The sequence below is a fragment of the Amblyomma mixtum genome, chromosome 3, assembly GCF_055824585.1.
Source record: "Amblyomma mixtum isolate Tamu chromosome 3, ASM5582458v1, whole genome shotgun sequence".
Classification (NCBI taxonomy): Eukaryota; Metazoa; Arthropoda; class Arachnida; order Ixodida; family Ixodidae; genus Amblyomma; species Amblyomma mixtum.
This window is the reverse complement of record NC_143014.1, coordinates 430,467,653-430,479,262: the sequence shown is the minus strand read 5'-3', so window position 1 is coordinate 430,479,262 and position 11,610 is coordinate 430,467,653. Positions and strand designations below refer to the sequence as shown.

The window sequence follows — 11,610 nt, the reverse complement described above, 5'->3', positions numbered from 1 at the left end:
ACCATAACACTATACACGAACACCGTAATAAGTCCTGCCACTATCGAAACAGTCATGCTCAAAACTCTTTGCGCTTGAAATGCGCCAGTTAGTGATGTGCGCTCAGTGATATTCGTAAGTAGCGCCTTGTGTTGTGGCCGAGAAAAATAACTTTTTTAAATGTAGGCTTGGAGCAAGATTAGATCGACGCCGTCATGGTTCTACAAGTGTTCCGGTACAGCGTTGAATACACCTGTTTCCATATTTTGTTGCATTGCTGGCGCCGGAAAAAGCATCATCTTGCGAACGCTGCTTTAAAAGCCAACCCAGGATATATTTTACCGCTAAATTTAGAAGAAAAACGCTGAATATACCGATAAACCAAGTGCGCAACAGAGAAAACAACATGGTTCCGCGTGCGTCGATTCTTCGTATATACGTTCCTTCGTATATCCTTCCTTCGTATCCTTCGTATATTCGATCCTTCGTATATTCGTTCGCGGCGCCACCTCAGCGCAACGTCCATTTCGGGAAGATTGCCAATACCGCCTATTGTCCTCCTGCTCACGAGTTTTACCGCTTCGCTTTCCCGTTCCTTATTGGTGCTCTCTTTTCTTCCTTTTTATGTATCGTTCTATGCGTACTATCCGTAAGAAATGTCAAGAATTGAAGAGACGCCCCTACCGTCTGGCCCGTTGGTCTAGGGGTATGATTCTCGCTTCGGGTGCGAGAGGTCCCGGGTTCAAATCCCGGACGGGCCCTGGGAAATTTTTTTCAGCCCTTTGCATTCCACCTTTGGCTTCAATAATTTTGTCAATTATTGTAACTTCAATTTGGTTTTCAATAATTGTGACTTCTGTCTGCAGTATAGAAAGCAGCTTCGTCTGCTGTCTGTGTGCAGCATCAAACTTTCCGCGTCTACTTTAACGCGCGAATGGTTCCTGTGGCTTTGAATTTTCTTCCCCGTGTCGTTTCATTGTCACTGAGGGAACCGCCTTTTTTTCCGGCGGCGTAAACCACCTGCTGGTGACCGCAGTGAAGAATATAAAGGAGAGACCCTTACGCACCTCATTATGGCCACCACAGTTCTGGTCTTTGCGCAGCATTTATAGTCTTTTTCCCGTGCCTTTAGGCTGGTTCTCAATCTTTTTACTGCCTTACTTAGCTGCAACTCCTGCTAAATTCCTAATAGCCTCCCGCACCCTTACCCTACAGCCTGAATTCACAACTGCCATTGCAACGGTGTTCTCTGCGAACTAGGCAATGTTTTTTACCAGTGGAACTGACTACGACTGCGAACCATGTCGATTTATCTTCAATAAAAGGAAAGGAAGTGCGCATAATGGCTCCCTGGGTCAGTGGACACCGGAATCGTGCTTATAGGTACGTGGGGTGATGAGAGAGAGATTTGAGAGCTGCAGGCACTGACAAAATTGTGCCAGAAACGCGCCGCTGAAGCCATAGGCCATCGGCGTTCGTTGTGTTCATTGGCGTTGGCGTTGTCAACGTTTTACACTCCGATCATTTTAAGGAAAGGAAGGAGATCGCGCGCGGCGAGGCACGCCAGCTGTGCGTAGTGACGTCACTTGCTCCTCGCGCATGCGCAGTATGGTCCTGCAAGAGCACGCGAAACGGCGAGACTGTGGGCAATGTTGCTGACGCAACAGTATACGGTTAGGCGCAGATGTCGCTTTCGCAATCCTCCAGGTTTAACCAGAGCTAAACCACAGCCAATTTTTTTTGCTCGACCAAAACAGGAGTTTATATAACATTCTTAGTAGTGAAGTTACGTAGATAAAACAGTCTAGTAGGGAAGACCATTTTTTTGCAAAATAACAATCCAAATAAACAATGGAAGACTTAAAATTATTACTTAACTTCAACCCACGAATTTTTATCTGATTTAAAGACATCAAAGGCTTAAAGAGCGAAGCACTCTCAATTTTTTGTCATGTTATTTCTATCGTTGCTCGCCCCATTCCTACTCATGCCTGACGTGCAATCTTGGAACACGCAAACATTGGTCTGCCGCCTAACGAAAAGCACTGCCTTGTTTAAAGGGACCCTGAAATGATTTCGATGGTCGCAGTCTAGAAAAACAGATCTCTAGAGGTGGTCTTTGTGGGCATTCCAGTCAAATTTGAAAGCTCTGTTTAGACTCATAATTTGAAGGCTGGCCTTTCAAATTATAGGCAACCTTGAAGGCTAGCCCTTCTACCCACTGACTACATCGGGGTAGGGGACGCGTGCTGAAGTGCGTCGCCCTAAGCGGCGGTGACCTGCTGCGAGCAGCGATTTTTAAAAATTATTTCTAAATTATAGGTTCTACGCAGAGCTTTGAAATTTGTCTCGAATACCCACACAGATCACCTCTACAGATGTGTTGCTCTAGAATGTTCCCATCTAAATCAATTCTCTTTAGGGTATTCGAAACGACTTCTACGTCGGAATGTGTCTTCCGTGCCGTAAGAAAATGGCTACTGCCCACAGTGCCAAGTCGCCGCCGAGCAAAGTAACATTCGACTTAGCTACCGTGAGGATCAAGCCACACGCCCGCATGGATACGAGCGAAGTATAGCAGAAGGGCAAAGGACATTTTTCAGCTCTATTCTTTCTTCTCCCAGTGACTAGTTTCCGCGGTTGGTTTCAGAGTGTTGCCAAGTGTTGCAAAGCGCTCTGTCGGAAGTACGGGACCCTCCTCGATCAACGCATAACACAGAACACGAAAGAAGGGTGGCGTTTTCAAGCTCAGTGATTTCTGAATGCAGAAGTGGAGTTAAATTGTCTTTCGTTTTCGTTTGCGTTCCGTTCGCAGGAAAAATAAATGAATAAGAAATGACGAAAGACAGAGTGAAGGGTACCTAAAACCCCCGGGGGTTCCCATACTCCCATGGGAAAAGGACCCTTCGAAACTAATCCTGCAAGTCTTCCCTCCTCGGCAACTAAGAGCTTGCTATGACAAGTAGCTGCCGGTGATGGTGGAGCGCTAGGCAGGTAACCTGGAAATTTAAGGCGTCCCTGCTTGCTTCAGATTGAGAGTTAGCTCAAGGAGTATAACTTCACAAAAGCAAATCCCCTTTCCCGTGTCTAGCGCCCTGTTCTTCATTACTGCTGTCACACTGCCCTTGGGATATGAAGTGTGGGTGTACAAGAGTAAAGAAATATTTTCCGCCGATGTAAAAAAAAAATGTTTCTGCCTTTTTATTTTCGCGAATTTTGTGCGAATCGGAGCAGCGACATGAATTGTAGTCGTTAGTTCTGGCGTTCAACTGACTAGTACTTACCCCACCAGACCGGTGGGGTAAATACCCCAGCCTCTGAAATATTATTGGGACCGATACCTGTCGCTACATAACTTCTAGCTTATAGAGAGTATGACTCAGCGTGCTTCTCGTGTGGGACGCTCAGTCCGGCATGTAGTACTTGTAGTTGCCTTCTGTGAAAGGGAAATAACGCTGCGCTGCTGGGTGTCACGTGAACCCATTGGCATCGTGTATCGGCGCTCTAAGCACGAATTAGCTAATATTAGAAGAAAAAAGAAGCTCACTCCTATTCAAAGTATACAAAGCTCATGTAGTTACCCGGATTTTAACCCAGGTTTGAATCTTCTCTATTTGCTAACTGCAAGACCCGCAGTTCCGCGTTTAAAATCCTCCTCCCACTGCTAACTGCATGCTTCTTGGTGGGAATATGCCTCCGTTGCCAACGAGTAAGCATTCCGCACGTTTAGGGATCGAAATCTACCCCATGAATCGAGCAGCATACCCTGCCCCTAAAAAGGACGATATTAGAGGACAGTTTATTCACTTCCTACTCCCACGTAGTCTAATTCGCGTTTAGAGTATGTGTGAGACAGGATCACATACAAAGTGAGCAGACGTTATTCCAGTCATCTCTGGAGCATTAACCGTCAGAGGAGGCTTACGTGCGTACAGCTGCCGTACGTATCCTCATTTTTAAATCTGCATGAATGCAAGGCATTAAGTGACCTCAGGAGAGCAACAACAGAATACAAACTTTTATGCTTTCTTAGCAGTAATCAAGTAGAAACAATAGGCTTGCCTCACGATCGCGGAAGCGGTCACTTCCAAGCCCACCTGGAGTTCCATTTTACGTGATGCATATAGAGTTCGTTCGGTCGAAAAGCCGTCGCCGTGACATAGGATTGACAGGAAGGCCTCAGAAAGGTGACGGAGATATTCCCAGAAGTTTCACATACAGAAAGAAATACGCTGGCAATGGGGTTCGAACCCAGGCCCTCTGCGTGCCAGGCGGGTAAGCAACACATACGCCACAAAGGGCCGTTGGTTAATACGTGTTGGGCACCAAGTCAACACAAAAGTGAGAGAAAGAGAAAAAAGAAGGAAAAGGCGTCATCGGGCACGTCCTCCTAATTTCTCCTAGACTTGTTTTCACGTTTCATTCTTTCCGCTTTCTTGACATTGGTCAACCAGACTTTGGCGCCATGCACCCGAGCAGATGAACGACGAGGCTCTCTGGCAGTCAGCACTCACGTAGCACGCGCCAGCCGGCAGTGCTAGAGGGGCAAAAGAATGAGGCGGAAAATGAATCGTTGGAAAGTACGGCCTTTAAAACACAAGAACAGATATTCCACGCTTTCTATTGTACGCTCTTTGAACCTACATGAATCTTACTGTCCAGCTATCCCTGCGCTAAATTGGCCAGTAGGTGTACGCTGTTCTTTCTAGGCGACGTTTACTTCGAGGCACCTGGAGCTAATTCTCTAAAACTTTGCCGAAACGTAACTTTTGCTCTGTAGCCATGGCTAAGTTCTATTAGTGCAAACCAGTCGTTGCACAGTTTCCTCAGTTCAGAGTTTGGCTAGTTTCGTCCCAGCAAAGGGGGCATGATTTCTCGCAGAACGGCGCTGCCGAGGTTCGCCCGGAGCGCGCGGCCGGGCCCTTCCGCCACCTTCGGCCTCCTCTCCATCCGCCGCCGGTGTCTCCTCGGCTCTTCTCGGCGGTCCGATTCTCCGCGGGATCTGCCGCAATCCCCGCGTAATCAGGGAGTCCTTCTCCCGTCGTCTCGGCGGCCGGCAGCGCGGAAGCCACGCGTATTACGTGCCGGGGAGAACGAGGAGGGCAGGCCATCACGCCGCCGGGGCCCACCGAGGAGGGCAGAACAAAAGAGCCGCCCAGATCGAGGAAAGCGCGGGGTCACACAAGAAGACAACGGAGGAGCACTACTTAATTACGGCGTCAAGCAAAGGAACGTCCCGCGGCACCGCTGCTTGGGGGAGCGGCTCGGACCAGAAACCTAATTAAGGAGGCCGCTGAACCCTCTTTCGTGCTCCTTTTGCCGGCTCGCTCTTGTGTTCCAGCGGGTCGGGAGCGCTCACCTCAATTGAAGAGGAGGAGGAGGAGGCGGAGGCTGTGTGTACGCCATGCGGCACGCGCGGGCTTTTCGTGCGTGCGTTCGTGTCGGTCGGGAGAGTCCGGTCCGGCCTATACGTCGGCGTCGGCGAGTCAGCGGAGCTAAGGAGCAAGATTTGTCGGATCAAGCCCGGATCTTCTCGGCGGCGCCGACCGAGCCTCCTTCCGGGCAGCCAGCGGCTTCGATCGCGCGCCGGGCCTTCGCGAGAGTGGCTCCCTTCCTTCCCCGTTGTCCTTCTCGCGGGCTTGACGGACTCCGTGAAGGCTGCGGAAACGAAAAGTGGGGAGGCGAGAGCGACCATTGTTGCGCTGCTGCGTGCGCCGCAGAGGCTTGTCGAGTCGTTCAGCAAACAACAAGGCCGAGTATATGGAAGGAAAAAGGGTGTATGATTTGAGGAAACAGGAGACGAAGGGATGCTCACAGCCGCTCCGTCTCTCTGCTTGGTTGGCCAGCGTGGCTTCGGGCTGCTAATTGGGTTGCTTCATAGCACAGTGCATCTCGCTCAGCTATCGACCAATGCTCTTGTGCTCACCAATATTTTTGCCCTGGCGCAGCAGAAAAAAGGAAGTCCATGTCCGACTTCCGGCCAAAGCAGCATGGTTCGCAGTTTCACTTTACTCCTGCACCCTGTTTATATTGACCAACACAAATATAACTACAGTTGCAACTCGTTATAACGAAGTCGATGGTAGCCCATGATTTCTTCGTTATGGCCGTTGTTTCGTTGTAGCGGTACACGACCTTGGTTGATGCTGTTGCATGCCAGCGGGCTTAACCTGCCAATGTGTATAACGACGACAACATAGCCGTAATTCAGTGTGCCCCCGATGTGCGTTGCGGGAGCCTTCAACACGCGCACATAACGCGCATCACATTGCTGAATATACGTACGCCAACCAAATATATCAGCTTTTCTATGCGTAGAGAAATAATATAGTAGATGACTGCGAGATATGTATTAAAAAAAAATATGGCTGATTTGCGTAGTTAGGCCAAGTGCGAATTAGGTGCGCTAGCAGCTCGGTTTTCACTTCGGTTCCGGTGTTCAGATCCAGGGTTCACGGACGGCAGTTGCTCGGATAGCTATAATGGGTTAAAGGGCAACTGCATACGTTTTAGAAATCGAAGAGCTTAAAAGGGTCGAATGTGTGAAACTTGCAGGTAAAGCATGCGAAGTCGTTTTGAGCTGGCGTTTGCAATGGTAACGAAATCGCCGATTAAAATCGCAACGGCCTTCTAGCTTCTCCGCAGTGCAGAATGCCAAGTTGAGGGCACATGATGATGTCATCGAAGGTATCGGTACATTTCAAATGAGCAAACGCCTACTTCGAAGGAAAAAAAATCAACGCCATCGAAGGCAAAGCCTGCCGAACGTTGTTTAGTAGCATCCAACGAGGCACGGTAGGGTGTGGCTGACGGCAGCAATAATTTGAACTCATACCTTCCGTGACGCCACACTAAGCTTCTCCGCACTCCTTCGCTGCATTGAGGGGAAGCCTAAAGTTCAGTCGTTGATTCGGTCATTATTTTTATGCGAAGCATACTACTTTAGCTACCACTTCAGCCCTTCACCGTGGTTATGCGCCTCCAAATCACGTGATACATGACGTCACACCACGTGACACGATGACGTCACGACAGTAGAGAAACGGGGGCCCACTTCGCGCCGTCGCTGTGGTTGTGCGCCTCCAAATCACGTGATACATGACGTCACACCACGTGACACGATGACGTCACGACAGTGGAGAAACGGGGGCCCACCTCGCGCCGTCGCTGTGGTTGTGCGCCTCCAAATCACGTGATACATGGCGTCACACCACGTGACACGATGACGTCACGACAGTGGAGAAACGGGGGCCCACCTCGCGCCGTCGCTGTGGTTGTGCGCCTCCAAATCACGTGACACGATGATGCCACACCACGTGACACGATGACGTCACGGCAGTGGAGAAACGGGGGCCCACCTCGCGCCGTCGCTGTGGTTGTGCGCCTCCAAATCACGTGATACATGACGTCACACCACGTGACTTGATGACGTCACGACAGTGGAGAAACGGGGGCCCACCTCGTGCCTCGCTGTGGTTGTGCGCCTCCAAATCACGGGACACGATGATGCCATACCATGTGACACGATGACGTCACGGCAGTGGAGAAACGGGGGCCCACCTCGCGCCGTCGCTGTGGTTGTGCGCCTCCAAATCACGTGATACATGACGTCACACCACGTGACTTGATGACGTCACGACAGTGGAGAAACGGGGGCCCACCTCGCGCCGTCGCTGTGGTTGTGCGCCTCCAAATTACGCGACACGATGATGCTTCGCATTCTCCAGGCTTAACCAAGTTAAGCCTCAGCCATTTTTTAATTGCCAGTGCAAAAAACTTGGCATGCTTCACCTACATCCCATATAGGTTTGAATCCTTGAAAGTCGAGAAATTCTCAATAAGTGAGGCAGTTGCGCTTTAATGCGCATATGTGCGGAATTGGTCATTCCTTGCATTAGTAGATCGCTGTGAGCGTTCCGACCACTCCATCACTCCTGGCGCAGTGGTGCAGCAGTCAAGCGATGCACCACTGCCCTTCTGTGAAAGGTGGTGTCATCGGTAGAACTTGGGTTGCTTAGGTTGCTCTTCCGAGCAGGCTCTCACGATTAATTGAGCTGCCGTCTGACATGATGGGCAGGTTGTCCGGTATATATATATCTATACCGTGTGTCCCAGCTAAATGTAACCAAATTTTAAAAAATGCGAAGTGTCCTAGTACAGTGAAACCAACTCAGGGTTGTTCATAGTTGCGTGGCCTAATCTTGAGTATTTTTTCCGCTCTTCAAAGATGATTAATTAGTTAAGTTTAATTAGCTAACTTTTTACTTATTAACTTCAGGAAGAAAGTGTCAATGCAAAAGTCTCGAAAAACCGCTAGTAGTGCTGTTTCCGTCAAGTTTAGATTTACGTAGCTTCATTTATTGGCCTCAAAAGAAAGTTGTCACGTGACCAGCTGCTCGCTCACTTCTCTGCCCCAATGTTCACCCAAAGTCTCATCGAGGAGAGGACTTCAGAAAAAATGGATTTTATTCTTTAAGGCACGTCTTGGGACGTTGAAGTGGCACAGTTGTCATGTGGAAGCTTTTTCTTATCGTGCGGGTTATGGTTAAAGGCCGGTAAAAAAACTACTTTGCGTAAATATTACTTTGCTGCAAATGTCTCAGTAAGCTGTTTCTCAAAGCCATCTACAACTTTTCCATTGGCACTTTGTGCCACAAGTCAATAATTAAAAAGTTAGTTAATTAAGCTTAACTAATTAGTCAAACTTGAAGAACGAAAAAATACTGCAGACTAGGTCACGCGATTCTAAACCACCCTCATTTGGTTTCAGACGGCTAGGACACCTCGTGTTTTTTAAAAGCTTAGTTACATTTAGCTGAGACACCTGGTGTGTGTGTATACATATACACACATATATAAATATATATATATATATATATATATATATATATATATATATATATATATATATATATATATATATATATCGCGTTTTTCGAAATTATAAAAACGGATATGGCTATTACTAACGACCGGCTACAAATTTCTAATTTCAACTAGGCGCCTAGCTCTAGTAGCTAAAAATTAATTAATAAAAATTAGTTAGCCAGCTTACTAAACACAATTCACCGGTTTTCTGGTGTCCGCCAACACTGGTAATACTATGCCGCAAAAGCCTTATTTTTACTCCAAAAAGCCTATTTTTAAAAATTTCTGTAAATGTTCGCGGAAACACCAGCTATATACACACATAACAGGGAAGGTGAACAGTCAGTCGCTTCCCGCTACGGCGTGATGTAACCCGACGCCAAGCAGCTGGCAATTCTACATCTGCACGGCTCTTCGTAGACGCCGCCGCGAAGCCGCCGCCCCGCATCTGATCTGCGCGCTAATTTCGTGAAGGCAGTCAGTCGCCGCCCTACAGGAGCCCGAGCCCCCTCTCCTTTCAGCTGGGCACCGCATCAGGTTGCATTCGGATGCGCCGACGGTCTGCATGAGACCATCCTCAAGTTTACATTCATAGATCTCTGGGAGTCCTCATTCCACTCCTGACGCAGTGGTGCAGTGGCTAAGGGATGTGCCACTGCCCCGAGATGGCAGGTGCTACCACAGGTGGGGTTTGTGTGGTCCAGGTTACTCTTCCGAACGACATCGCGCAACCTAGGCATAAATTTAACCACACACACACGCACACACACACACACGCACACGCACACGCACACACACACACGCACACGCACACGCACACACACGCACACACACACACGCACGCACGCGCACACACACGCGCACGCGCACACACGCGCGCACACACACGCGCACGCGCACACACACATGCGCGCACGCGCGCGCGCCGCCCAGGCGGGTTTTCGTTGGATGGGGCAAGAAAGGCTTACGCCTTAAAAATTTGCTCCGTTTTCTACGTCCTGAAGGCAATATGGGACACTAAAAGAGCGCGCGCAGCGGCGATTTCTTGGCGACAACCTGTTTAGGTTGGCTTCGCTGCATAGATCCCCACAACACGGTCACAACACTTCTTCGCATGACAGCAAAGGCTTGTGGAGGATGCGTAAGCTTCACCGAAGGCTTTGGTGACACCAGCTTCTGGCAAACAAAAATTGTATTTCCGCCCCTTGCCTTACTAAACCAGCTGGAGCCACGATGCCAAGTACACCAAGCACGCTTCCAAACAACTTTAATTGTGCGATTATGCTGTGAAAACGCAAAATAAAATTCACGTAGAACCATAGAAGCAGAGCGTTCTCGGAGTGGCCCGTTACAACGGAGTTGTCTGAGAACGGGGAAGTGCAAATTGCCCAATCGAATCGGTACAGAAGTGTTGGTAATTGTTACAAACAGACACAGTCAACGCGAAATGGCCAGTGGGGTTCACTGGAGAGTTGTTACATCCCGTAGTAGGCGAACGCAAAAACAAGGTATCAAACACGTGGTCTTGTATGGGAGTTTGCAAGGATAATTGTGTTACTTCGTTATATTCATTATTTCGTTATAAGCCATTTCTTTATATCTAAGTTCTACTCTAGTCACAGGAACATTGATTTTTTTTTTCAGCATAGTGAATGAATGCGACGGATGCATGGACTGGTTCTAGTCTTTCGATGTCTTCGGCACGAAGGAATCACTGTACGATACGGTCTCAATGAGCGGCAGCGCAACGTTCAGGGTAGACCTTCGTAGGTGACACGTACAATTTGGGAATAACGTCTCTGAACATTGCGATGTGCAAACGAAGTCGGTGGTGGTGGTGATGAAAACTTTTAATTGTTGAGTTTGGGAGCCACAGAGTGGCCCCGCTACATGGTCGGCGTCCCTAGTCCGGGACACCGCATGACAATGCCCCGTCTCTCGCCCGTTTCACCAGAGCCCTTTGGGACTCAAGCGAGGAGCAGTTGAGGAGGGCAGTCTCCCTTGCCTCTCTGGAAGGGGTAGGGGAAGGGGGGAGGTGGGGATTTTGAGTACATGCCCACACCATGTGGAAGATATCACAGGTCTCCCCACAGTGCGGGCATCGCCCATCCGTGTTTGGATCGTAATGCTTTAAGATTGCAGGACAGAGTAGAGTACCTGTCTGCAGGCGTCTTAAAGTTCGCTCCTCCGTCTTACTCGGCCCCTTTGCAGGGGCCGGGAAAAGACGGTGGATGTCGCTATAATGGTAGCTCCATTACTAGCCACCGGTTGGAGACCACACTTGTGGAAGTGAAAGTCAAAATCCTCTTCTTTCTTCTCCACAAATGTGGACTACAGCCAGCGGCTTATATTAGAGCTGTCGGCTTCTTTTTCGGATCACGCGGTCCAGATACTTTTATCCTCCACTGTACGCGGCAGAGAGGGGCAGCTCATCTTTGAGTATAGGTTGGGATGAAATATTTCATGCAGAAGGTGAGGTTTCCCAGCTGAAAGCGACTCGAACTAGCCCCGACAGCACCATGTTTCGAACTGCGCATTTATTTTGCCCATCGCTCTGCATGTATGGGCCTCGACATCGTCGTCGACTGGCATAGAGCGCGTTGTGGCAATCCCAGCCAGCAGCAGAGGCATAAGCGAAGATGCCTGCTTTTGAAGCGCAGTATTTAATTTGGCGAGGCTAGCTTAATAGATAAGACAATATAGAATTACAGTGACCGTTAGAAAAATGACGCCAGCTCTTTGGTTGCGTGTAGATTCAAGCAG

At 49.0% G+C, this 11,610-nt stretch overlaps 1 non-coding gene across 1 annotated transcript; it reads left to right on the top strand.

Moving 5' to 3' along the window:
- The first annotated feature begins 668 nt into the window (after nucleotides 1-668).
- Nucleotides 669-740, top strand: TRNAP-CGG (transfer RNA proline (anticodon CGG)). The gene has a single exon. It is a non-coding gene; the product is annotated as a tRNA-Pro (tRNA).
- The last annotated feature ends 10,870 nt before the right edge of the window (nucleotides 741-11,610 follow it).